Consider the following 27,730-nt stretch of genomic DNA (forward strand, 5'->3'; position numbering starts at 1 on the left):
ATCCCACCCCCCTAACCAACTCAGTGACTTATCTCATACCTTGTAGTGCTGCCAGAGCCCCACACCATCCCAGCCACACTGCCTGAAGGAGGCGGGGCATTTGACACACAGTGCCCGCATCAGGAGAGAGGTGATCTGGCGGTGTGTCCTGTATACCGCCTGCATTGTATTCGGGGCATATACATTGCAGGTGGTTTATGGGCCCCCTGAAGTGGGAGGACAGCAGCAGCCGAGCACACTGGCAGCCGAGCATGCTGACAGCCTCCGTGTTGCCCGCAGCGCCAACCCAGCCTGCAGGGCATCAAAGAGGCCTGGGAGCAATTACCTCCCTGCCCCCCAGTCCAGTTCGCCCCTGTCAGTGGGCCCCCCCCCCAAGCCTTGGGCCCTGGGGTGGCCACAGGTAAGTCCACCCCTGTGTGCTGTAAGAAGACAGGGATACCTATAGCATACAAGAAATAACACATCTTTCCTCCGAAGCCACTAATTAAATTCGGGTCACTTCTTGCCATAAGCTAAGTTCACACGTGCTGCAAAATGAAGCGGCTGAACTGTGTATTCAGAACCGCCCGATTGCCTTTCAACACTCCAGAGGAATTTGGAAGTGGTCAGCCCAGTTTGTAGTTCACACATGTGCAGTTACATCACATTGCGTTGTGGTGCGGCAAAAAATACACCCCATATAGCTTTCAGGAGGCGTTGATGCCTTGCAGCAGCCTCTATTGATGTCAATGTAACTGCACCATAACCGCAACTATTGTGTTTACCTAGCATTGTGTTGTAAAAAAAAAAATAGAAAACCAACACAATGTAATTAATACACCTTAAATGTGCCACAAACGCATCATAAATGTGGTTAACACTGTAGTCACATTAATTAGCATTCATCCTTTACTGCAGATGTGAACAAGCCCTAACAGAGTGCCCCGTTTTGAGTTCCCAAAACCGAACGGGCAGCACGTGTACCCCTTTTAGTGCTCTGTCAGCACTCAGCCTTTTCACCCAGCAGGCTACCACAGCAGAAAGAGTAAAAGAGAGAACCCTGAGCATCAGTCAGACCTGTGGAGAGCTGAGGCTTATAATGAGGTCTGGCTACCAGGTAAGATTGTACTTAGGAATGGAGGCTTTATCGCTCCCAAATCTCTACAAAGCCTCCAGGCTCCAGGATAGGGTTGCCAGCTTTTCTTCAAGCCAAACCCAAACACTGTAGTGCCTCGCGGCAATTTTTTTGTAAAGTATACACTATGCATGTATTTGGTGTTAATCACAACTTGCCAGTGTGACACAGGCCCCCAGATATGCATTCTGTACATAAACGAAGCCCCCCTAAGATGCCAGTGTGCCACAGGTCCCCAGATATATACTATATAAAGCAATATCCATATATTTTGCCGCACTCATTACCCGATATCCCAAAAGTAACGGGTGCTCGTAATGAAAAAGGCTTGTACCCGGGCACAGGATTCCAAACACGGACTGTCCGGGTCATTCCCGTACGGGTGGCAACCCTACTCCAGGACCCAGAACAAAATAATAAAGTGACACTAAATTTAGGAGTCAAATCTTAGAAGTGCATTCAAGTACCTTAAATGGGCTACAAAAATGTAGCCCATTTGTATATCACTCATCTGTAGATCCTTAAAGCAGCTCTGAATTCATGCTGACACTGTCCTTCCTTCCTCATCACTCTGCTGCACTGGCTAGACTCCTGGGTAATTTTTGTCCCACAGTGATGATGCAAGCACCAGGTCACTATTTAACCTTCACCTTCTGCATTCAGTTTTCACCCTTGCATTTATTCTGATCAACCAAGTGTGCTGCTGAGTTCCTGATTTCTGTGTATGATCCAGGCTCTGGCTGAGTGATCACCTTGTTCCTGACTCCAGCTTTGTTTCCGTTCCTCCTGCTTTTCGTGCTCCCTGACATGGCTTGGCTGACTACCTGCTTTGACATCTTACCCCCTGGCTTGGCACTGACTACATCCTGGACTTTCTCCATAGTTTTTTGCCATTTATGTTTATTGCTGTGTTCAATAAACTCCTTTTATATTTTAAACCTGCACTTTAAGTTTGTCTGGTTTCTTGGTTTCCTAACAGTATAGCTGGGCGGATACCGTTCGTATGGCACTAGCATCCCTAGATGGGGCTGATGAGTATAGGATATCCTATACTTCTCAGTGCCATCTAGGGGTGCTGGTGCTAGCTACGTGCTGGGCAGAACGTTTTTAAAGGAACCTCAAAATGTTAAAGAATGTTTACTGGTGTTTGCTTACAATCGCACCCATAGCCTGGTTTCTTTCTTTGCTCTTAGTATCCCTAGTATCCCTAGTTGATTTTTTAAATGGAAGTTGCTCAGCCTGTTTGTGGCCCTATCAGTGCCTTCAGGGGCTTTCCAAATCATTCTGCACTGTTTGCATCATTTGCTGCTTTGTAATACCCATTTTTGGAGCTTAGTTTGGATTCCCATTGACTAGATTGGGACATTGAGTTCAGAAGTTTACACATTTTAAAAATGTTTGGCTGCACCACAACTCATCAGACATGTGCTCATCTAAATGATAACCACCAGTTATGCATTATACTGTATATTCATAATTAATTTATGTCTTGATTCAGCAAACTGTTTACAGTGTATTTAGAGAACTACATATGGTAGTACACAAAACCGGTAAACATTTGCCATGACCTGTTGCAGTCCCAAGATAATGCTGAAAATAAGGATGCCAGCATTCACGGAGGCTTATAAGTGGGGCAGTCAGATGCGGAAAATAATTACCAGACTGTAAATACTGCCACTGATCAAGTTAACTGTGCCTCCTGATTTTAAATATGATTATTGTCATTATTAATTTTATTATTAGAGGTATTATATATATTTTTAATGCAGCACTTCACATACTGTACATTCACATCAGTCCTTGTCCTCAAGGAGCTTACAATCTAAGTGTCAGATATCTGCCCGCGGGAGATGCCAAGTCCCTCTGCATGGACGCAGACAGAGAAGGCGTCCACCGGCACGTCCCGGCCACGCAGGCGCAGACGCAAGAAGGCCTGGCGGGTCACGCCCCGCGCGGCGTGACGTCATCACGCCGGCGCATGCGCAGTAGCACATCCTCGGTCTATATAAAGCACCGCAGGACGCCCATTCAGTGCTGGGTGATCTTCAGCCAGCACTGGAGGGTTCTGCTGTGCTCTTATTCCTGTTCCAATTGCCTCAATTGCCCTGCCTTGCTCCTGCTCCTTCCCCATTGTGATTCCTGTTCCCAGTGCCTTCCTATTACCGACCCGGCTTGTCTCTAGACCCCTCTCTGGTTAACCCCTTGTACTCTTCTGCCCACACGTTATTGAACCGGCTTGTCTCTAGACCCCCCCTCTGGTTAACCCCTTGTACTCTGCTGCCCGCACGTTATTAAACCGGCTTGTCTCTTACTCTCCCTTTTGCTGAACCCTTCAAGCATGAAGGCTATTCTGCCAGGTCACCAAGTAGACCTCGTGACCTCAAGATCCGCATCCGGCTCTCGTGCATCCCCTGCCTGAACCTACTGTTCTCAACCCCAGTGGTCATCAGATGGGGGTTGCAAGGGAGGTCCTCCTCGTCACTTCAGGCCCACACCACAATCCTAACACTAAGGTCCCTATGCCATGGGCATTCATAAATGTTGTGAGAATTAGCTCCAAACAGTAGTGCATTAAGGACGCATCCACTCGCTGAAATCTTCATTTAAGGGCTTCCTTGCCCACTTTTATTAAATGAAAGTTCACAAAAACAATGCAATTACCCTTGCAGGGGTTCTTTAGCATCTCTTGGCAACACATGCACATCCAGCATCCTGGCTTTGCATTTGCAGCACCGCTGCTCCGGCCTCAGACCTCAGGCCACAGTCTGTTCCTCCAGACAGTCTCAGTCTTGTGCTAACCTGCACACTTGGTTATTTCAACCCGCAGCACCTGCAACGGCCACCGCCGCATACCTAAGCTTCGGGTGCCAGCCGCGTCTCGGATCACCGCTGCGTTCCACGGTGGAGCGCACGCTCGTCACTTCCGGGTTCGAAGGCCGGGTGCGTTCCACCTTGGAACGCGGAAGTGCGCCGATTCGTTAGGCGGCTCCTCCCCACACCCCTACAGCAGTATATAAGCGCCCAGACGAGACAGCATGGCGTTCCACTATTGAGCCAGAACGCCTGCTGTCTCCTGGGACCCTCCTATGCCTCCACAGTACTTGGACTGCTGCCCTGACCGGAACCGGACTCCAAAAGGACCAACAGCTTGTGTTCCCAAACCAACCCTCACAACAGCAAGTATTTAGTGCAGTTGCACAACCTTCTATAGAGACTGTATCCATTACCAGCTACTTGCTTAATATCTTGCTACTAAAGTTAAACTGAATCTTGCTGTACGGAATCGTGTCTCTTCCAACTGTTAACCGATATATCCGATTACTTGGTGCTCAGGGTTAGGGTTTATGACGTAATAACCCCACTCTAAAACCAGAGTTTAGTTTAGCTTGAAGCTGTGATGCAAGAAACCCTAACTCTCTGATAAATAAGAGAGTGAAACCAGGGTTTCACTGACTGAGAAGCCTCCGCAGTTGCGATCCACTAACCCCTCAGCCTCCATAGGCGTACCGTAACAGCACCCTGCTGCACTGGACTCTGACTCCTGGGTGGAGTTTTCCTGTCTCCCAGGTGGAGTCCTGAACACTTCCAAACGCCTTTATTTTCAAGGCTGTGCACACCTGTGCCATCAGCAGGTGCTGGACACTATCAAAATATGGACTAGAGATTACACAGTGGCATTGCCATGCGCTGCCACAACGTATACACACACTTACAAGGGCCAATTTAGACAGGAGCCAGTTAACCTTTCAGCATGTCTTTGGAGTGTGGGAGGAACCAGAGTATTCGGAGAAAACCCATGCAAGCACAGGGAGAACATGCAAACTCCTTGCAGATAGTGTTCTGACTGTGACATGAACCAGGGACCCCCCGTGCTGCATAATATTCTTAAAATATGCCTTTATTTCTAACAAAAATACTTTAGTGATTTCAGAATAACATGCTGACTAATACTTTTTATGATTATTATAATCCCTCGTCAATAATGTCACAAACAGAAATGTGCACTAGTCTACTTTTGCTTTGTGCTTTTATATGCTAATCTCCATGTCACATTTGGTTGCCACCTATTTCAGCTTCACTCAAACTGGTCCAGCCGGTCCAGAAATTTTTAATGAGCTTGGGAGATTTAAAACACCTGTTTAGCAATTACCATTAAGCATTGTTATACCTTTCACAGTTTCTGTGACTATACACTCCCTGCCTAGTTTGTATCGTCTTTTAATACTAAAACAAGACTAATTGTTTTATATTTAAAAGAAAAGTAAATGTTTGTAAGGAAATAATTAAAAAGGAACATTGTGTTAAAACAGGAAACTGTTGAAACACTACCAATAAATAATTTGACCTACTTTGCACAGTGCCTGAAATGCTTTCATAATGTGGCCACCTTCTCCACTGCATCACGCTTACTGGCCACCTTGCTTGCCCAAAGCAGAGCAGCAAAAGCATTGCATTATGGGAACTGAGCTATGTTTGTAGATCTACTCAGCTATGACATGGCCATACACAGGAACAAAAAAACTTCTTCACTTGTGTACTGCCAGCTTACTGGCAAGCACTAGATTAGAACCACTCACCTTTTCTTATGGTGTCACTCCCATGCTAGACAGACTAATGAGTTGTTCCTCTCAGGCTATAAGGATCTTGCAGCGTTCTAGGTAAACAAATTCTTAGCTTTTAAACTAGTCATACACTGTGCGAATTTTGTCAAGTCTTGACGAACTGGCTGAAATTCAGTGTGTGGGTGTCCCTTTTGGCAGCCTCCTGCCCGGCATCCTTTGGCTTGAAAATCGAAGGCGCTGGGTCCAGATTCTTTTTTATTTAGCCCGGAGGACTGAACGAGAGGAGACTCAAAATGTATGGCCAGCTTTACTCATCCATTTGACAAGGCCTGTGGAAGCTATAATTATTTTTTATTGTAATACCCTCTATGGCTTTGGTTCTCAACTGGTGGATCGTGACTCAAAAGTCGGTCGCGACCCCGTGTTCAGTGGGTCACCACATGCCTTCCACTTTTTTAGGTGAGAGGCTCCTCTGCCTCTCCCTAGAACAGCACTGTCAGCTCTCGTGCCAAGCAGCCATTCAAAATATGCTGCCCATTGCTAAATGTAAACTTGAGGTGGGATGGGGCTATGGCTGCGAGGGAGCTCCATCCATACGTGCATTGCTTACAGCTCCCTCACATGCCCTATAGAGGTGCCTGGACCGGAGTGACATAACATTCTGGCTCCCGGGACCTCTACAGGGCGCGCAAGGGAGCTGTGCAAGTAATGCACATATGGATCGAGCTCCATCACAGCACAGCAGTCCACACTGGACCCTAGGCTGAGGATCCACTCCAGTTCTCGTAAGGTAGGGAGACTGGGTGGACCTTAAAACAAAAAAATTTAATTAAATTGTGGATGTGTATTTGAGTCTATGAGTGTGTGAGGTTTTGTCTGTGGTTGTGTATGTATGTCATCTTTTAATATTGTTATGATTGCTTTTATTTTTGCTTTTATCTCTACCATCTTAATCATGTTCGTCTATTAAAAGTTAAGCTTTATTTACCCTTGCTCACTGCCCAAAGTTATGATAAAAGTTATAAGCACAATATGTCCTAACTCTAGTGGAGTCACTGCTGATTCCCAAAACTCTCGACCAGCCTCCCCTCATGCCCTCGCTAATCAAATGCTAACACGGCCGCTCACTCCCCCCACCTGTAAAATTTAAAACGGTTCTCCTACTCCCGCCAGTTCTTCTACACAGTTTCTTTCTCTCCCGGCTTTACAAAGAGGCACTACCTCGAAACATGTAGCCTCACCACCACCTCATTACCATCACTCCACTACCGGTTTAGTGGTACTCGGCACCCCCACTCTGACTCCCCTCCTCTGGGACATTGTTTCCATCATTAAGCAGCGGCACAGCACCTCAGAACAACTGGTCAGCTGAGTCCGTCTATCACCCACGTAATAAGCTCAAAGTATTGCCCTCCGCCTAACATCCCAGGGTCCACTAGGGATTATTCACATCCTAAGATCCTGCTACCATTCCACAGAAAACTTTTCCCACACAGATGTGATCATCGCTCTATTCTCCAATAGGGAGACCATCAACAGTGATCCTATGATCCAGCTACCATTCCATAGTGAATGGAAAACCTTTCCCACACAGATGTAATCATCGCTCCATTCTCCAATAGGAAGACCATCAACAGTGAGTGTCTCCTTTTCTTTCCTACACCCACTACCAAACATTTAGTTTTATTAGCCACACTCTCTTTGGATAGTAGTGCTCCTTTGTTGTTTTTTGTTGTTCATTCGTATGGTTCAAGGACAGGGAAGGAGGGACCCAGACTCGCTGCCATTCCTGTCCTGGCCAACCAGGCTGCATGCCTAGTTTGAGTTATTCTCTTTTTGATTTAAATGTCACTTTTATAGGACTACATTTTACTGTTCCAGCATTAAGGCATCTTCCAGGTATGTTATTTAAAGCAGGCCTGGAGAAAATCTCACCAGAACTAGGAGCCAGTTCTAAAAACCTAGGAGTCAACACTATGCAACCTGTGCCCTTCAAAATGCCACACACCTTTTGCTGTAGTTTTTTGAAGTTAGACATGAAGTGGCTGCAAGAGATTAGCAGCAGTGGGATGCAACAAAAGATGAACAAGCTGAATGCCCTGAGAAATGCCATGCAGTCATCACTCTAGTTTATGCACTTAGACAGGAGTGGCCACAGGAGATCAGCAGCACTGATAAGCAACAAAAGGATGAACCTTGTGGAATAAATTCTTATATGAAAAATACCATGTTTATTATACACTGTGCCTTTGCAAATCAAATGTCATGTTAGGATTTACAAATACTTTACTAATTTACTGGCCATAGAGACTTGGACAAATATATGAAGTAGAGATCATTTTCATTTTTGGCTATAGGCAAATTTGGAATTCCCCTCCTGTCACTTGCAATTTCTGAACTACTGATACCTTTCCTCTGCTTCCCAACCCTGCCCTCTCCCAACCACAAAAGTGCTGTGTAGAATAGTGTCAACTCTTCTCATTATCAGACCTGCTGCACTTATCTCTCTCCTATCACCATTTATAGAAAGTGACTGCTCCCTGCTGTAACTACTTTGGCCGACTCCCTGCAAAGTTGCTCCTCTGCAGCAACAGGTTAACAAATCTATTCTCCCTTCTCTCTGATTTTCTGGCAGCGTCTCCCTGACTACATACCCACCCTCACTTACTTTCCTGGTTCTCCTCACTCTCCCCTTCCTTCCTTAGCAGTTTCTGCCACCAGCCTGCCATCTGCGCCAGCAAAATCTTTTCATTTATACCTCTTCCATGTTCACTAATGAAAAAGGGAGCCTGGCAGGTGGTCTTGTGACCACCCACCTAGCTTTGTGATTGGATGAGAAGCCACAGCCGCTCTCTTGCAACTTCCCAGGCACTGAGGATTGCGGCTGTTATGTGATGAATATAAGTGGCAAATCCTGCTGCACTCTGTATCATCTCAGTGGAGAGATCTTTGTGACTAAAAACACGGTGTTGCGCTTTTGGTGTTGTGCTCTGGGTGATTAGGGTGTGCCCAGGCACACCCGTCACACTCTGTGCACACGCCTATGATTACAGATTCAACCATCAATGCTTACGAGCTTTGATCGAGGAATCTCCAGCTGTTTGCATTTGCCGGCCATTGTCAAGAGTACCCGAACAGAGATGGCAGCTCATTGGCTGCCAGCTCTGTTCTTTCCAAGATTTTCGTATAGTGTTTGGCCAGCTGTAGACACTCTGCTCTCTCTTTCCTCCACTAGCTCTCAATGGACCACCTTGCCAGAGAGTTTTTTTCACCTGCCATGGCGACCTGATGGCTGGGAATAGTGTAGCCCTCTTTGAAGGACTTGCATGTATTTTCAATGCTGCCCTGTATAGCAGAAGTAAAGTCATTAAAAGAAAAAATGCTGACAGGCAGGGCTTTTTTTATGACCGAGGAGATTCTTTATGCCTGCAAGGTAAGTCTACAATATACTATGCATACTAGCACATTATGGCAGCCATTCCCTGGGGGCCCATTATTTAAATTTGCTACAGCTATAAACTGAAGTATTTTAAAAAAAAATCTCTTTGCATTGGTACAGGTCCCCAAAAGCAGTGCGCAGCTACCCATGCACTTGTTGAAACAAAAGCATGCATATTACCCTTTATGGCCTCATTCATGGATCCATCCTGTCTGCGTACAAGTACAGACACCCGCACGGATGTGCAGTTCGGGTGAGCGTACGGCGGCTTATAGCCACGTACTCCCATAGAGTAGCACCTGTCCTTCCGGGAGCGGCCTGATACGGCCGTGCACGGCGCACAGATCTGTATGGGCCGGCTCTTGGTAGTGTGAATGAGGCCTAAAGAAGGCCAGAAAAAAACTAAGATTCGGCTACCAAAAAATTTCAATAGGTTTTGCGCTATGTTCATGGTTCGTAGACTTCCCGCTGGGTCCCCTGAGCCTTCTGCAAACAGAACTTTGCTCAGTTTGCATTTCTTTACTAGTCAGTCACGGGTGGCTGCACAATGCCTTATTACATATTAGTGCAAGCAGCATACCTTTCCAGGCAAACCTATTTTTCTGTGGGAAGTATGACATTTTCAAGGATGGAAGAACTAATAGCTAAACTCCAGGACAGAATGACCTACTTTATTCCTGGACTCCCTGTAGGATCTAACCACACCAAGTCAAATTCACTCAAACTCCCCTGTGTTCGGGGTCTGCTCTTTTCTTTTTTTTTCTTTCACTCTCTCTTCCTTCTCCTTCATTTATACTCTTACCTTCTTATTGGTCTTTGAGCACAACTTATATGGACTACAACTCCATCTGTAGTTTGTTAGGGAGTTAATTTTGTTTAGGGATGCACCGATACTTTTCGAGTACCAATGCCGATACTTGGCATTTTCACGAGAACTACCAGGGTTGCAGTGGGTGCAGCTGGGACCTGGCTCTGGCCCTCCATCACTGTCCTGAAATCATTAGTCTGTATTGTTTTAGAAAAACTGTCACCTGACAATAAACAAAAATGTATGAGTACTTGTATCTATGAGTACTTGGGCAAGCATCAGTACTTGTACTGGCAAAACTGGTATCTGTGCATCCCTTTATTTATATTTTAAAAAACTAAATTGTACATTAAAACAGAGATGTACAAATCCCAGAAGCTCCGTGTGCTCCTTACAAATGACAGCTGCCTCCTAACTTGTGAATTTTTCTCTAGTCTAGTCTTGGAGCTTGAAAAGTATCGGTACATGTACTTGTACTTGTACCGAGTACTGTACTTGGTATCGGTGCATCCCTAATATTTGTATACTATGATTGGGTTCATTTGCATTTGTTTGAGAGCATGATTGTGCTCAAGTCTGTTGTGGTTCTAAAACAGCATTTTGCTTTTTGATTCTGATAGGACTACAACTCCAACAAAGCAGCCCTGCCTCCTATATGGAAATATTTCTCTATTTTATTTATTTATTTTGCTTTATTTATTTGGAGATGAGGCTGGTCTTGGTTCAATTCCAGTTGCCTGAGTTCAACTAAGCCCTCTCAAAACAGTGACCACCACCCCCTCCTTCCGACTCCTCCAGAGTTACAGAGAGGTGCATTCCCGGGCCCTGCAGCTATACATCACTATAAAGCAACTGCCACCACTGACTGTGTCAGGAGGAGGGGGTGGCGGTCAATAGTTTTAGGTGGGCTTGCATGAACTCAGGGGAACTGGGTTCACACCAAGCCCAGCCTCAACTCTACATATTGTGCTTCTAATCATGTGGAGCTTGGTGCACCAAGCCGTTTTTGGGTTCTGCAAGTCGGCACACCCTTCACTATACATTTTTAATTGCTTTGACATATATATCATTCTTTTTGAAAATATTTTTAAACAAGAGTGTTCTCAAGTCATTTTTTTGCACCCTTAAGCGATAAGACAGAGATGACAGCTGCCATAAAGATATGTTTTGTTTTGGGAGAGGAATGTTGTCCCATTCTTGTCTGATATAGGATTCTAACTGCTTAATAGTCCCTGGTCTTCTTTGTCGTATTTTTTGTTTCAAGATGCACCAAATATTTCCAATTGGTGAAAGGTCTGGACTGCAGGCAGGCCAGTTAAGCACCCGGACTCTTCTACTACAAAGCCATGCTGTTGTCATAGATACAGTATCTGGTTTAGCATTGTCCGCTGAAATATACAAGGCCTTCCCTGAAAAAGACGTCATCTGGATGGGAGCATATGCTGCTCTAAAACCTGGACATATCTTTCCGCATTGATGGTGCCTTTCCAGATGTGCAAACTGCCCATTCCATATGCACTAATGCACCCCCATACCATAAGAGATGCAGGCTTTTGAACTGAGTACGGAAAACAAGCCGGGAAGGCCTCTTTAACCTGGAGGACACGTCGCCCATGGTTGCCAAAAAGAAAATGAAAGTTTTTGATTCGCCTGACCACAGAACAGTTTTCCACGTTGCGACAGACCATTTTAAATGAGCTTTGGCCCTGAGAAGACAACAACATTTCTGGATCATGTTCAGATATGGCTTCTTCTTTGCATGATAGAGCTTTAACTTGGATGTCACGGTGAACTGTGTTCACAGACAGTGATTTTTGGAAGTTCATCACAGAATCATGCCTGTTTTTAATGCAGTGCCGTCTGAGGGCCCGAAGATCGCAGGCATCCATTATTGCATTTCGGCCTTGTCCCTTGCTCACAAAGATTTCTCCAGATTCTTGGAATCTTTTGATGATATTATGTACTGTAGATGATGATGATATAATGAAAGTATTTGAAACTTTATGGTGAGGAACATTATTCTGAAATTGTTTGACAATTTGTAGATGCAGCTTTTCACAGATTGGTGAACCTCTGCCCATCTTTTCTTCTGGGACACTCATCTCGGCTTCCCTGAACTTCTGACTCTCTAAGATGCTCTTTTTATACCCAATCATGTTACTGACCTGTTGCCAATTAACCTAATTATTTGCAAAATATTCTTCCAGCTCTTCCTTGTTAGTACCACTTACTTTGCCAGCTTTTTGTTGTCCTGTCCCAACTTTTTTGAGACATGTTGCTGCCATCAATTTTACCATCACCTTATTTTTTCTTAAAATGGCAAATTTTCTCAGTCTCAGTTTTTCTCAGTGTGAATAAAATGTGGGTTTAATAAAATTAACAAATCATTGCATAATGTTTTTATTTAGATTTTACACAACGTCCTATTTTGTTTGGAATTGAGGTTGTAGCATTCCAGTGGCTATAAATAGGAAAACATAATAAAAGAACTCAATCCTAAAACACCCAAAACACACAACACCTCCTGTACAGATACCCCAAAATCAACCATAGAAGCTCAGCTCGAGTGTTATTAATTAGGACCTCAGTACATTGTGAACTTTGTAAATTAATGTCTCCACAGTACATGCCGCTACAGAGGTCAGTGGTGGCTTGTTTTAAAGCATTTTTGCTTTTTATATGCATACTTGAGATATATTGGAAAAGTAAAATATACTCTTCCCAATACGTAGAGCTGGCATGGGATACGGTGGCTGTCACATGCCGGCTCTATATCAAGAGCTGAGCGACCATGTAGCCATTGATCACTCAGCTCATGCTCTCTTTTCCCTGCAGAGAGCAGTGACTGTCAGTCACCGCTCCCCACAGGGATTCGCCCTCTCTGTTCCTCCAGCACTCATTGTAGGGACAGACAGGGGAGGGATCGGGCACAGCTGGCTTTGGTCTTACAGAGGCAAAGCCAGCTGTCAATCAGGCAGTGAGGTGGATCCTGACAATATTGTTGGAATTCTTCCCGGTTCCAGCTATATGCTGTCAGCATATAGTGGGCAGCAGCCAGCTTTATGCTGACTTTGGGTCACAGGACTACATTGGTATATATACTACTCGACCCAATAGACAAGTAAAGCCAAAAAAGGTATGGATTTACTTCTTTTTCAATGTCCACACATGTGCCCTTTAACATGATTACTGGAAGCAAAACCTACAGGATTAGTATTTTACCACACACCCTTGGTAAGTAGTCTGGTGTTTGTGGTTCAGGAGTGTAATTTCCAAACATGCCAACTGCAGGCTCTTGCTGTCTCTCATATAAAGTAAAAGAAATGCCAGTACTTAGATGTTTCTCACAGATACCAATCAGAGATTCAATCCTTCTGCTCCCCCTGCTGAGCCTGATGGGTGGTCTGTGAAATCTGCATGCATCATAGTACAGAGGACAGAGTATTAGGTGCCGTGAATTGAGTAGACAGTGCAGTTATGCATTCTATAACAGTGCAGTTACAGTATTCACTTAATTGGTTAGTGCCTCACTGACTGCTTTCACCTGCAGCACGGATTTGCTTTTTAAAATTGTGAACTCACTCTACGGCTTTATTTGGGAAAATACTAAAAATGTGTTGCTTCTATGCAGCTGTCAGGAAGGCATGCAGTAAATACAGGTCTGTTATCTATATCATGTATTAGTCATCTGTAAATAAATATTTGTGAAGGTGCAGTACGCTACAAAGGGTGACGTTATCCTACAGGGATGTCACCAATACAGTACATACTTTTAAAGAACCTGTGCACCTTACTGATAATCTTTCTAAAGCTACAGATCTATTTACTCTTTTCCTCCATGGATGAGAATGTTTGTTTATTTCAAGTTCCAGTATGTTACAAGTTGATCTTGTGAATAAAAGATTATAGGGATGGCTCACAATTGCCCATGCTAGTTAGGCATGCAAAGAGTCGGCATTTTATGTCTACATGACAGAAGAGTAAGTAAGTCAAGTCCATTAACAAGAAAAGTAAAGCAAAATAGTCTTCAAGTAAAAGTTAGTGCTTTAAAGGCAGATAGACATTATAGCAGTATTAATCTCTCAAACTTTTTTTCAATAATGAATCTAGATCGGAGAAATATACATTACCCAGCAAAGTATTTCTTTACATTTTTGCCCAAGCACTTAGTCATCATGTTTCCAAACAGCTGATCTAACTCTCTCATCCCGGCTTCCCTGAACTTCATGTACAGTACAAGTTCACAAGGGACAGAGCAGTCTCCAGCAACTGCCCATCCACTAGCTTAGAGAAGGGAGGAGTGGAGAGTAAGAGAGTGTCTTGCCCTGCTGTGCCTGTGTGTTTGTGGAGACACACACAGCTTACGATCACACACAACGGTGGCTCCATAGGACCATCGAAGGGAAAGGAGCCATCCAAAAACAGGATTTCAGGGTCAGTGCTCAGGGGACAGCTGATTCTGCAGAAAACTAACACTTTTAAACATCAAGCAACAATGTAAGTGATTTATTCAGCATTTGAAATAGCTTAAAAACCTTTTGACTTCAATATCACTTTAAATAGCATCAAAACTCAACAAAACAAAATGTTATCATACTTCAGCTTACATGTAATTGTAGTTGTGATGGCTGCATTAGTTTTATTTTTTTCATCTTTTTTTTCCTGCGAGGTTCACGTAAGTATAACTTTGTTATTTTCCTCCCTAGACAAAATCAAGCACAAACCCATGGAGAGCGGTGGAAGCCACACTGCAAGGGTTAAGAATATTAATGCCCGGAGTTCTGCTTTAATGTTGATGGTAACTTTAGACCAATACAATTCACAAACAATGGAGGGAATTTATCCGAGCAATTGCGAGTGTTTGAACGTGCACGGAATATATTTGACGCACTTTGTGCCAGATTTATGATGCTCGCGTATTGCTGTTCATAAATTTGGTTTAATAGACTCCAGGAAAGAAGACTTGTAACTCCAGGCAAAAAGCTTTACTGTCGCTTCTTGAAGAAGTAGTCATGTGGTCTTCTTAAATTGCAATTGTTTTGTTAGGTTATGCTCCAGTTTCAGACAGCCGCAGAACAAGTGCAGATAAAAACAGGCGCAAAACACGTGCAATTGCAAAAGTAGTGTAAGCTCAGGTCAAAACAGGGCCAAATGTTAAAAGACAGATTTGCACATTAAAAATGATCTAAGAAGCTAGAACTGTTGCAATTGCTTTGATAAATTCCTCCAATCTATTTTTTTTCTTAAATTTGGTAAGCTGCTGTGAGGCTCTGTTTGTATCCTCTTTCTATTGTCTGAAAGTGACCTAAAAAAATGTACACATTTTGTATGTAATTACTGACACAGGAAGTACATTTCCAGTAACCCTGTGGGGCAGTCTTTGATATCTGGCTACAGCAGATGACACGCAACTCAGAATTACGTCAACAGAGTGGACTTTATGATTTAGCACAGATGCAGCATCAGTAGTGCAGTGATTGATTGCTTGGACTTTTTATTGGATTTTTATTTCCAACATTTTTACCTTTTGGCACATCAGAGTTGCATTGTAACAAACCTTTTGTGTTGAAATGATTTGAAAGCACTCTATAATTATGTAAAAGTAGAGCAATGATAGCAATGTACAGTATAATTTTATAAATCATTTGTAGGCAGCAGCAATCACTAGGATCACAATTCCTACACTGCTGATTTGGGGCAGTAGTAGACACTAAACAAGATACTAGGAGCATCAAAAGGGAACCAGGACATCCCATTGTTCTCAGAACTGACACAAGTGAAAGATCACTCAGAGGTTTCTGTAAGCCAAGTTTTTTCCTTTACTCGATTCATCCAAAACCACACCCTCAGCTTCACTCCAACTTTAAGTGATGACATGCCAGGAGTGCTTTCAAAAATAAAAGAACATTTGTTTACATATTAAAGTGGTATATGTAAGAGAATCTGTTTGGGATAACCAACTATTTGAATACATAATAAGGCCCTTGGACTGTTTTTTTTTTTTATAGGACATACATCATCTTTTACACTTTATTTCAGTCAATAAACAAAAATTATTACAATAAAAACATAACAAATTGAATATAAATACCCACTTGTGTTTGGACGTAATCGTGCATGGAGCGATTACCTGCTCATAGAGACAGATGATCACGCCTTGATGCAAGAGAATCCTGCTTTCACTCTCCAGTGTAAGAGACACTACCCTCAGCACAAATGGCCTCACACAGACTTGTATTGCAGAGAAGGAGAGGGAGTTTGTCTGACCAGGTCTGTCACTGAGTGCTGCTTACTAGTGATGAGCCTGTGCTTTCTGTGAACCTAGTTCACCAGAGTTCGCCCAAGCCCAGGGACATCCCTTTAATGATCCAGCCTGAGGCTGTTGCCTCAGGCAGCATCTTTTTGGGTCACATGGATGGCAGAATGGCATGTTTGTTGTATAGTGGCCACTCTGCTGCACAATGCCACCCCCTTTCCTGCCAGAGCGTCCCAGGTTGCTAAAAGCCGGGCGGGAAGATGTTTAAGGGCATACATATCTCCCTGCCCGGCTCTTAGCAACCTGGGACACTCTGACTGCCATCCTGCCCAGCTCCTGGCAACCAGTGATGTCAATGGTTGAAGGGAGCTGGCCGGGACATCGGCTAGAGTATCCCATGTTTACAGCAGCATCATTGCAACCCCCCTTCCTCCGCCTCAGGCAGCAAAAGGTCTAGGAGCACTGCCCAAGCCTACTCAATATTGTAATAGACACATTTCCCTCCTGGTCAATTAGTTGCAGGTGCATTCCTCACACTGCAGCTTTAAATCACAAAGGGACAAGGAATACCCCAGCCGGAACTGCCACCACTGATTGCACCAGAAAGGGGGGTGGCAGTCAGGGTTTTGAGCAGGCTTGGACGTCCTCTGGTGAACTGAGTTTGCACCAAGCCCAGGCTCATCACTACTGATTACTGGTAGCAGTAGGTCTAGGGTTAGTCATACACAAGATTTCTCTCGTTTAGCCCCGCCATCTGAGGAAGAAATCATTAGTTACCCTATTTAGCATGGATAGAAGAATCCCTACTGTCAACTATTGTATTCAGCAGCAGCTGAAAAACTCCAACAGTGCCTACTGCCTCAACAGTGTCTATCTGATTGGATGCAGGCACCATTCAGCCGATAACTTTCCACCCAGCTCCTTCAACAAAATTCAATTGAAAAATCAAGTTTTGTTGAACTGGGTGGTGCCAGCAGGGGTACCCACAGCTCAAATTTAATCTGGATCTTGCTAAATGACCAAAATTCGATCTATGTGTGGCCTGCTTTACAATATTGTTTATTGGTTCATTTATTGAGAGCAGTTTATTGAGATAAAAGCCCATGCAAATAGCATGAAGTTACACAAAGAGAGCAGACACTTATCACAGAGGTTTACACTTTCCCTCTCCAATCTTCCCCAGTCTGGACAATACTGCAAGGATTTTTGCAGAAGCTGGTCTTGAGGTCTTGCCTGTTATTGCCCATCATACAAGATTGCCTGCTTGCCCTGCTACAGACCTTGTTGCAACACTCCGCAAAAGCATAGTAATGCACAAAATGTGCGTTGCTGCTTCAGAAAACAATTCTACACATCTGTTTTTTTGTTGTTCTGGTATATTGCCATCCCATTCATTTGGGAGCAGACAGGTTTAAATGGGCCCTAAAAGGTCATGTAGGATTCGCGAACATGAGAAAGGAAATATTAAAGCAGAACTAAACCTTCCTGTCCTTTCCAGCTGAGAATGGAGCCATCTTAGCCTCTGTTGAGATATGCAATTGCCATGGTGCTGCACATGTGACCAGCTATGACATTAGCCATTTTAGCTTGAATGTTGGGATGACATAAACACAACTGGTAACTGTTGCAATTATTACTAGAGGGATGCCTTAAATGTAACTGGTTGGGTAACTGGCTGATTTAAGTTGGTGGGTTGAGTTCCACTTGTAAACATGGACAACTGTGAGCTATACCAGTGCTTCTTAAAGTGTGGGTCGCGACCCCATATGGGGTCCCGCAAATTAACAAGGGGGTCGTGATCTGAATCCCCAGCCAGGACCGCCTTTAGGGGGGTACAGCCAGTACTTGTGTGAGGGGGCCAGGCTGCCGGGGAGGCCTGGGCTCCAAGCAAGATTTTTTTATTTTCGTTTAATGTGCAGTGTAGTGTAGTTGTTAAGGTCGCAGGCCCCCCCCCTGTGCACTTGGTACCTTCCTGAGCATGTGCACGCAATACGTTTTTGTTTTTTCCCATTGAAAAGCTTTCTTTAACCCAGCAGAAGTGGAGCACAGCTGCTAGAGGTAAGGGTAAGGAAGGAGAGGGGAGTTTGTAGTAGTAGTTGGTAATGACAGACACGGCGGCGGAGGGGGCAGTTGGGGAAGAGGAGAGACACAGACGGACATTGGGGGGAGACGAGGAGAGAGACACTGACCAATGCTGGGGGAAAGAGGGGAGAGACACAGTCGGATGCTGGGGTCACGTAAAGATTTCCTCGGCCAAAAAGGGGTCACGAGTGGAGAAAGTTTAAGAAGGCCTGAGCTATACAACCCCCCTGGGCCATGTGATCCCCTGAGTTTGAGGCCTTCATTCTGTAGGAGCAGATATAGTGGGAACATACTAGGCAATCTTTAATGTGATTGCCCAATGATCAGACCATTTGCCTGCATCATCTGGTATTTTGAATTGCCCAGACTCTGCAAACATGTTCCAGTATGGTGGAAGGAGGATAGAAACACTGGTGCTGGGTGAGAAGAAGAATGAGATGTCTGGGAAAGGGAGTCCTGAAAACCTCCCATCTATTACAATGTGATTATAATAAAACCAAGGTAGAATACATGTTTTTAAAGAGGAATTTTACCCATATCTTTAAAACAACAACAAAGGCACCTTAAGAAATGTTTACTAATGACAATCTACAAACACATACTTCTAGATAATTGCAGGCTTTGTATTCTTTGCATACCTTGTTTTTATTTTTCCTCTACATTCTTCTCACAGTAGCCATTTTTACTAAGGGCAGATTACCACATCTCCCTTTACCTCCTGGAATTCTGGCACATGTGACTAGGACATGTGACCATGCACATAATCTCAGGGGAGGAAAATGCCTTTCCCTGAGAATTCATGAGATTACAGGTGAGATTTCCCATCAATGTTCTGCTGATGTTATCTTCCCATGATGCAAAGCATGGGCACAATTCCATCACTTTTGTCAAAGGGAACCAGGAAGCAGAAAACAAGAAATTGTAAGTAAAATAAAAATATGTTTGTTTGACTAATGCAGGTAAGATGATTTCATATCAGCATGCCAAGCTGTATGCCAATGTGATTTTGAGCCAAAGGGGGTAAAGGTCCACCTTAAATTGGTAATTTTTCTTTGAAAAACCAAAGCTTTCCATTTTTCTAATTTTTTTCAACAACAACAGTTTAACAACAATAAATAAATAAACACTAAATGTGATTCACATTTGTCATGTCCACATATACAACTTGACAAGATATGAGGTAGGATGTATCTACATATAGATCATATCGCAGAAACACATGTATAAGTCAGTAGGAGCATCATGTAACAGTACACGATCATTGCATCTTATTTTAAAGCACAATATTCTAGGTGATTGAGGCCTGTATTCCGTTCTCGGAGGGTAACAGGGTAGTGTCACAAATCAAACAGCGGAAAGCTAATGTTCTTCTCTACCGTGTGAGTGTGCCACCCTGAAACCCAGACTTTGCCACCACAATCAGCTTGTGAACAGGTGACAGTACAACAATGTTAGATAGTATGTTCAAAGAAATCCAATAGGTAAACATAATAAAAATGATTTTCCAGACACTATAGAATACACTATTTTAACTATTAACTATATTTTGTAATCTATATGTCACCGTATTAGTAGAATGCAGAAATGTAACTTGAGTGGCTTTATTAGATTTAAAAAATGTTTTATATTTGTATATATATTCAAAGGGTATGTCAAATCAACAAATTTTTTTACAGTTTTGGATAGAGTGGGGAAGGAATAACACTTTTTTTTTATTTGTAAGAGAGCTTCCCCCTCACTTCCTGTCCTGCTGACAATGGTATCACCAGACTGTAGGTGAGGAGAAATCTGTAACGGGGACACAGACAGAAAGAAAAATTTGACAGGGGTTCTAGCCTTCCCCTTTTCTACTAAAGGAAGACATTTTTTATTTCTGTCTGTGTCCCTGTTGCACATTTTCCCTCACTTCCTGTTTGGTAAAATGTTGTCAGCAGGGAAGGAAGTAGTGGTAAAATCCTGTAATGGAGTCCTGGATAGCAGCAAAACATGACCGGAGCTCAAATCCTTCCTCAAATCGAAGAAATAAAGTTTTAGCTGAACATACACTTTAATCAGGAATCACGTAAATGTATAGGAAACCAATCCCCTCCTTTTGCCTGGGTACTGCTTACTTATTTCATCTGTAATATCTTCAGTAGATGAAGCCTCCTCTATGCATCTGTTGCCCTGCATCATTATAAACGGAAGATCTGACAGGAAATGAGCCATGGGCAGGGATTGACAAGCATGGAAACTTATAGAAACAATACTGAGAAAACACAGCACAGATCACAATATTGAGCAGTGCAAATCTACTAGGAGTGTTTTCAATCTTTAGCCAATTCATATTAATATTCCTACTATATTAAAGAAGAACTGTGTGAATTTAAAAAACGTAAGTTAAAGGAGAACTATGAGGTGAGTGATTTACACTCAACCTCATAGTTAGATCCGACGTGTGACATTGAAACTGTCACACGTCGGCTCTATTGATCGGGAAGTGAGCGAACACATACTGTTGCTCGCTCACTTCCTCGTCATCTCCCCGCAGAGATTTCCCCCCTCCCCTCTCCGATCCTCCAGAGGTGACTGAAGGAATACACAGGGGAGGGAACAGCTGGCTCTGCCTCTAGATAGGCAGAGCGCGCTGTCAATCAGCCAGCTGGGTGGATGTCAACAGTATTGTTGGGATCTGTCACGGCGGCGGTGCTCTCAGTATATAGCTAGCAATAGCCCGCTATATATGGAGCTTTGTGTCACGGGAGGACGTTGTCTATCCCGTGACCCTAGAGAGAACTATGGGATAAAAAGGTTACCCCATAGTTCTCTTTTAAGTGCTCTGTTTGTCTTGGGGTATCCTCGGTCACGCCGGGCTGCTAGACCGGTCCCTGCAGCCTCTTCTCCCCTGGGCAGTCTAAGAACCGTTGACACCTTCACATCTTTTGCAGGTCCATTGACTTGCATTAGAAGTCAGGACGCCAAGGGACATTTCACAGCCAGTGAAGAGGGGGAGAGAGGTGAGCACTGACCAAGGATCAGATGAGTATATCTGTTTTATTTGACTCCCCTAGAAAGAACGTGCACTTAACCCCTGCAGTGCAGTGGCGAGGGTAAAGCCCCCTTAAAACTTAACACCCTGACCCTATTCCAATTAATTTGCAGCACCCTAAAGTCCTCAATCCTTAAGAGAACCATAAAATAAATATCCCACTTGTATAGGACCCTAAGTTATGCAAACTTATCTTATGCCACCAACACTTAAAACCTCCTAATTTAAAACCACCAACTCTATAAACTCTCAAACCTAAAGCCCTCAATACTTGTGCCTCCTAAATTAAAGCCCCCGATCCTGAATGCCCCATAAACCAAAGCGCCTAACCATAACACCCTCAAATCTGCAACCCCTAAATTAAAGCCCCTGAGCTTAAAGGTTCCATAAACTAAAGCCCTTCATACAAATGCACTTTAATTTACAAACCCTTAAACTAAAAAAATTGCATATTACTGTCTCTCACTTTGCACGGTTAGTAGCTGGAATGCACTAGATCGCATAATAAAATTCTCCCTGCGTGCATTAGGGTTGCCACCTGTCCAGGATTCACCCGGACAGTTCGGGTTTTGAATGCTGTGTTCGGGTTTCATGGCAGCAGAAATCCGGACACAAGATGTCAGGCAGACAGGGGCAACCAAAATTAAGATAGGGACTACTGACCTCCCACTGAAAATAGTCTCAATTGTGATATTTACATATGAATGGGTTGGCACTATTTACTGTACATGTAAATAAGCCGCGACTCATTCTCCCCCCAAAAAATGTCCGCGCGTCGCTAGAGTGTTCGGGTTTCTCTTGAAGAAAAGGTGGCAACCCTAGCGTGCATGCATGACCTATTTTTTGTGATTGCACTGCACCATGGGCATTGTGCCATGTGTTCTGGTGCAGTTAATTGCACTGCAAGGCAGGAGACGAGGCTGTGGTGCCATTGACTTAAATGTATCTCCAGGCCCCCTCCTGCCCCAGAACACAGGGAACATTTTATTATGCGATACAGTGCATTCCAGCTACCAACCGTGCTGGAACACATTGGATTCGGTGTAAACAAGCCTTTTGATGTGATGGAAGCTGCCTGTAGAGTCCTGTGCGTAATCTGATCCTAAAAAACAAATAGAAAAGTAAGAAACACTTTGTAAATGTGAATTGGGTGTGCTATATGAATGGGGACACGTAACATATAGTAGGGGGCAGAAAATGAACTTTATAGAAATGTCACCAGCACACCAAATCCCTTTAGGATAGCAAAATGTTCATTTATTTGCAATTCCTTGTCAGAAAAACAAGCGCCTTATAAAGGGGCCCTGCGCGGTCCCAAAAGCGCTTGTTTTTCTGACAAGGAACTGTAACTAAATAAACATTTTGCTATCCTAAAAGGATTTTTTGGTGCGCTGGTGGCATTTCTATATATTGCTGATGTTTGTGGCGCCATCCGCAGTCACTGCTAGCACCCACCCTGCTAGCAACCCCAATTGGGGGTTCCCAAGTGTGGGGGGCCAGTAACCCACCGCTTCAGATGTGCTTGCCAGCCACCTCGTGCTGATGTCATCAATCACTGCAGGCTCTCTTCTGAATTCTAAGAGGACCCTACTACTGGACAGCCAACATGATTAATCAATGTTAAATTGTGTGGGTGCTATGGCCAGTTTGACCCAATGTCATGCTGCTTGGTGTTTTTTGGGGGGGAATCTGGGGGAAGGGCAATGGCTATTATTGATGAATTAGCTGCCCTCACAACTTTCTTAAATGAGAAAGAGGGACACCTTCCAGTATAATGTATTTAGCCAACAAACACTCCTCTGCCACACCCCCAGTTATGCGGACCATTAAGAATTTAGACTGGTTAAACCTAGAATTTATTTTTTTCCACCATTACTTTTCCTTTATACAGGGTTTTTGAAATAACAAACATGAAAATTAAGACATATGATGAAGGTTTTAGTCCAGAATAACACTTTTAGTAGTTAAATAGAAATTTTTTATAGATATGTGTACATCAGACCAAAAAGAGAGACAACTGAGGAGGAAAGAGGGACAGAGGGATTTGGTTCCAAATGGAGGACAGTTGTCGAGGTATGGTTTAACCACTTCAGGACCCCCTGACATACATAAACATCCTCATCCTGCTGCTGCAGCCATGATCTTGGCATTGTTTTCGTTCAGCAGGTGATGCTTGATAATTACAAGTGATCTGGGCAGCTGTACAGCCGCCCTGATCACTTGCAGCAGGCTAATGTGCTGCAACCGCACACCCCCGCAATGTTTTTCAGGTCCCCTTCTTCTCCGGCCACAGCAAAAAGTGTTAGGATGGGGAGCAGGAGCAGACTGAGGAATGTCTGTTCCCCATAGCGTTTTCTGCTTCAGAGCTGTCAGAAGCCAGCTGAAGTGCCAGTTAAAAAGGCAATCAGGCACCTTCCTGTCCTTGATCGTATGTATTGAAGGCAGGAGAGACATTAGGAGTCTAATAAAGACATAAAGACAACCTGTCACCTCAAACGCTGTCACATAGAGGCTTGTTAGCCCCTTTCTGATAGCAATAACGTTAGGTGATTTTTTTTTTTTTAAAGAGTTAAAAAAATAAAAAATAATAAAATAAATACGTTTTAAAAAAAAAAATCAAACAATGCCCCCCTGTCTTCTGGTAAGCCCGTAGGGCATGCACGTGTGCGTAAACGACGATTGTGCCACACATCTCTGCGAACGTCAGAGTGAGAGCAATAATTCCAGGGCCATAATTCACTGTTAACTCTAAACTGATGAGCGGTAAAGACCTTTAAAGTGTCGCCTAAGGACAATTTAAAGTACCATTGTTATTCACCATTGCACAGGCACACGCAATTTTAAAGCGTGACATGTTTGGTATCTATTTACTCGACATGACTCGATCTTTTATTTTGTACCAAAAATTGGGTATTATTTTGTGTGTACTCAAATTTTATTTATTTAGCGCTGACAATTTACATATTGCACATTCACATCAGACCCTGCCATCAAGGAGCTTACAATCTAAGGTCCCTATCTAACATACAGGGCCGATTTAGGCAGGAACCAATTAACCTACAAGAATGTCTTTGGAATGTGGGAGGAAACCCACACAAGCACATGAAGAACATACTAACTCCTTGCAGGTAGTGATCTGGCCAGGATTCAAACCTGGGACCCCCAGTGTTGCAAGGTAGAAGTGCTAGCCACTACTCCAATTTCATTTTAGTGTTTTGCTTTCCTAAAAATATCGATTTGATAAACATTTGCGCAAATATTGTGTTACATAAACAAATGCAGCTATTAATTTTTTTATTCTACAGGGCTTCTGTTTCCAGAAAATTATATACTGTACCTGTTTTGGGGTTTAAAGTAAATTTCTATACAAAAATCCAGACTTTAGCATGTGTGTGCAAACATTTAAAAATGTCTCCATTACTAAGGTGGTTAAGGAACATGTGCAGACTGCTAGTAACTTATTAAGAGTTAAATACTTAGTTATTCAGTAAGTCAGTTTTCAACCTCTCCTAAATTCTAACGGTTTGCAATCAAGATGTTCAGGTCTATCACTATCTGAGGCACTGAAATGTCACATATTATTCCCATGTCTCCAAATAGACAGATGGCCTTTGTCATTGTATCTAAGGAACTATTCCCAGAGGGACGCTCTTCCTCACTGGCAGCAGCTCTAACCGAGGCTGTCTAACTAATAGGATTGCATTGTGACAAACTGCGCTCCCTGCCAGTATGAAAACTAGAGTGTACCTCTAAGTTCATGGCTGCATTTTCATATTGGCAGACAGCTCAGACTATTACAATGAAATCTTTTTTCCTAAAGAGGCATTAGTTAAATGATCAAGTAGCTCCACTCTTGTCTATCACAGGGATATTAACTGCAGATATCACAACGCAGAAGGGAAATGCAAAAAAAAAAAGTATCAATATTCTTGAAATAACCGGTTAAAATTATATTTCAAACTTGTTTATAGAAGAGAGAAAAGGGTATGTTGTCATAAAGTGCCAGGCAGTCACAATTCATGTCATAGCGATAACAAACCTTTTTATGGGACACAGTGGTTTCGCTGTTCATTTGTTTGTTAGGTTCCCTCTTTCTATCTCAAAGAGAATTACAGTGTCAGTTATCACCGTAAAGGTCATGCTTTACAGGAGTTAAAAAGTGTAAATGAGCGTTGTAGAGCACCGTGGATTTCCATGCTGCCTGCTGTTGCTGAAAAGTAATTTTGGACGTGAACTTTATAATTCTTTTATGACCTCATTTCAAATGCAGATTTATAGTTTATCTCTATAAAAACACTGTATAAGGCAGTGCTGTTACGGGTACTGATATAAAAGCAATTATAGGATAAACCATTTAAAGAACGACCGTGAACTTATAGCAGAAGGGTTAAAGTCAGCAACGTAAGGTGTGCTGAGGTGGCCAGCTGGAAACAGTTGTGTTCCGCAGTATGCCTTATGTTGGTGGCAGGCAAAGGGTTAAACCCAAATTGACAAAATGATTTACATTAGGTGAATCACATTTATGTTGAAAAGTTTTGTGGGTTTTTTTGCCATATCCTCACCATTTCCATTGCAGATGGTAAAAGCTACCTCCAAATCCTGTCTAATATGCAACAAAATATTTTTTTAGAGGCATAATAGACTCTCATGTAAGGCAGCAGAGTGTTAGGGTACGTATAGAAATGGTATGATAGTTTTCCTTATTGTCGTTCATAATCGATTTTATTTTTTTTCTTGGAATTTACATAAAGGCCTCCATCCAGGATTATTACATTTATTCTTGATGGAGAATGATGGTAGTGGTCTTTGCATAGAATGGCATAATATTTAAAGGATATCTGTGAATCTATATATTTGAAAAACTAAAAATATATCTAGGAAAAACTAAAAATAAATAGGTATTTTAATATAAAATGTTCATAAGTTCTTCCCCACCTCTAATAACCATATTGATCTAGAAGTTTGTAAACTTATTGAAGATGCCCATAGGATGTACTTCCTCAATGCACTGAAGCAATTTCACTCAGCCCTGTGAATATGCATTTCACAGAGCCTGCCTTCTAACTACAACTTAATGTCTGAACAGTGTAACATTATCATTTCTTGCTGGAAGCAATGCATGATGGGATATGTAGTCTTGAGAAATTAAGACTGCAACACATCAACCAGAAGGGAAATAGACACAAAGCACACTTGGAACCCATGGAGTTGTTGAAAGTGATGGGCACACAGAAGGCAGTACTCACTACATAAAAGGGATTTTCCAAGTAAGCTTCGATTGCATTATCAAAAACAACTCTAGTATGTATTCCTATTACAATGCTGAACTGGATAGTATATGCTGGGACTTTACAACACCTTTAACTCTCAGTAGCTAAGATGAAATGCAACTGTTTTTTTTCCCTTTCATTGTCTAGCCCAGCACTGCCCTCTGTCTTCAGTAAAATATTTTATAAGTAATTCAATAAGTAGGTATGGTGTGTATCTACTGGTGGTCCTAGGTCTGGTTGATAGAATAAGCAGGTTGGTTCTCCTGTGAGGCGCAAGAGAGCATCCTGTACATTCTGCAACATATGAACAGGTGGAAGTTCCAGGTCAATGGTTAGGCCAGGGGTAGGCAACCTGGGCACTCCAACTTTGCTGAAACTACAAATTCCATCATGTCTCTCAGAGTTATGCCTTTGAAGGTCAGAGTCTTGCAATGCCTCATGGGATTTGTAGTTTCACAATAGCTGGAGTAAAGAGGTTGCCTACCCTTGGGATAGGCAGCCAAGATGCCCAACTCGAGCACATCAATGGGGAGACTAGCAGGATCAGACCTGATGTAAATAAAGATATGTTAAAAATAAACAAAAAACAGACCTGCTTTGTGAAATAGTACCCATTTCAGGCACAGTAAACCCCAGTGCCCCGTCTTTCCACATTATATGATCTAGTGATATGTCACATGACCAGGACACAAAGGAAGAAGGGAAAGTGTTTCTATACTACCACATTGTTAAATACATATTTTTTTATATATATTTATTTATATTGTATATATAAAAAGGTATTAACAACATTTTGTTTCCAAACCCCCCCCTGTCCACCCCTTCACATTACCAGAGGTCTTGCACCACTCATGCGTGTATTAGAGGTTGAAGGAAGCTGGTGACAGTGCATAGATGTCAGGACACCGAGTGTCGTTCAGTGTCACCAGTTATATATGACTACACCAAAGGAACATGAAAACAAGACAGTTTATTATATAAACAAAAAATAACACAAAGCATATGCAACAACAACCCAATACACTAAACACGCATGCAAGATGAACTTACTAAACCAGCTTTTCTTAAAATGTTTACCACGGGGGAACCCTTGAAAAAACTTTCATGCATCAGGGAATCCACAATAAAAATGATTATACCTACAGTTCATGGTACATTGGCGTGATCAGTA

Source organism: Nanorana parkeri, unplaced genomic scaffold (assembly GCF_000935625.1).
Source record: "Nanorana parkeri isolate BGI_ZX_2015 unplaced genomic scaffold, ASM93562v1 scaffold1066, whole genome shotgun sequence".
Lineage (NCBI taxonomy): Eukaryota > Metazoa > Chordata > Amphibia > Anura > Dicroglossidae > Nanorana > Nanorana parkeri.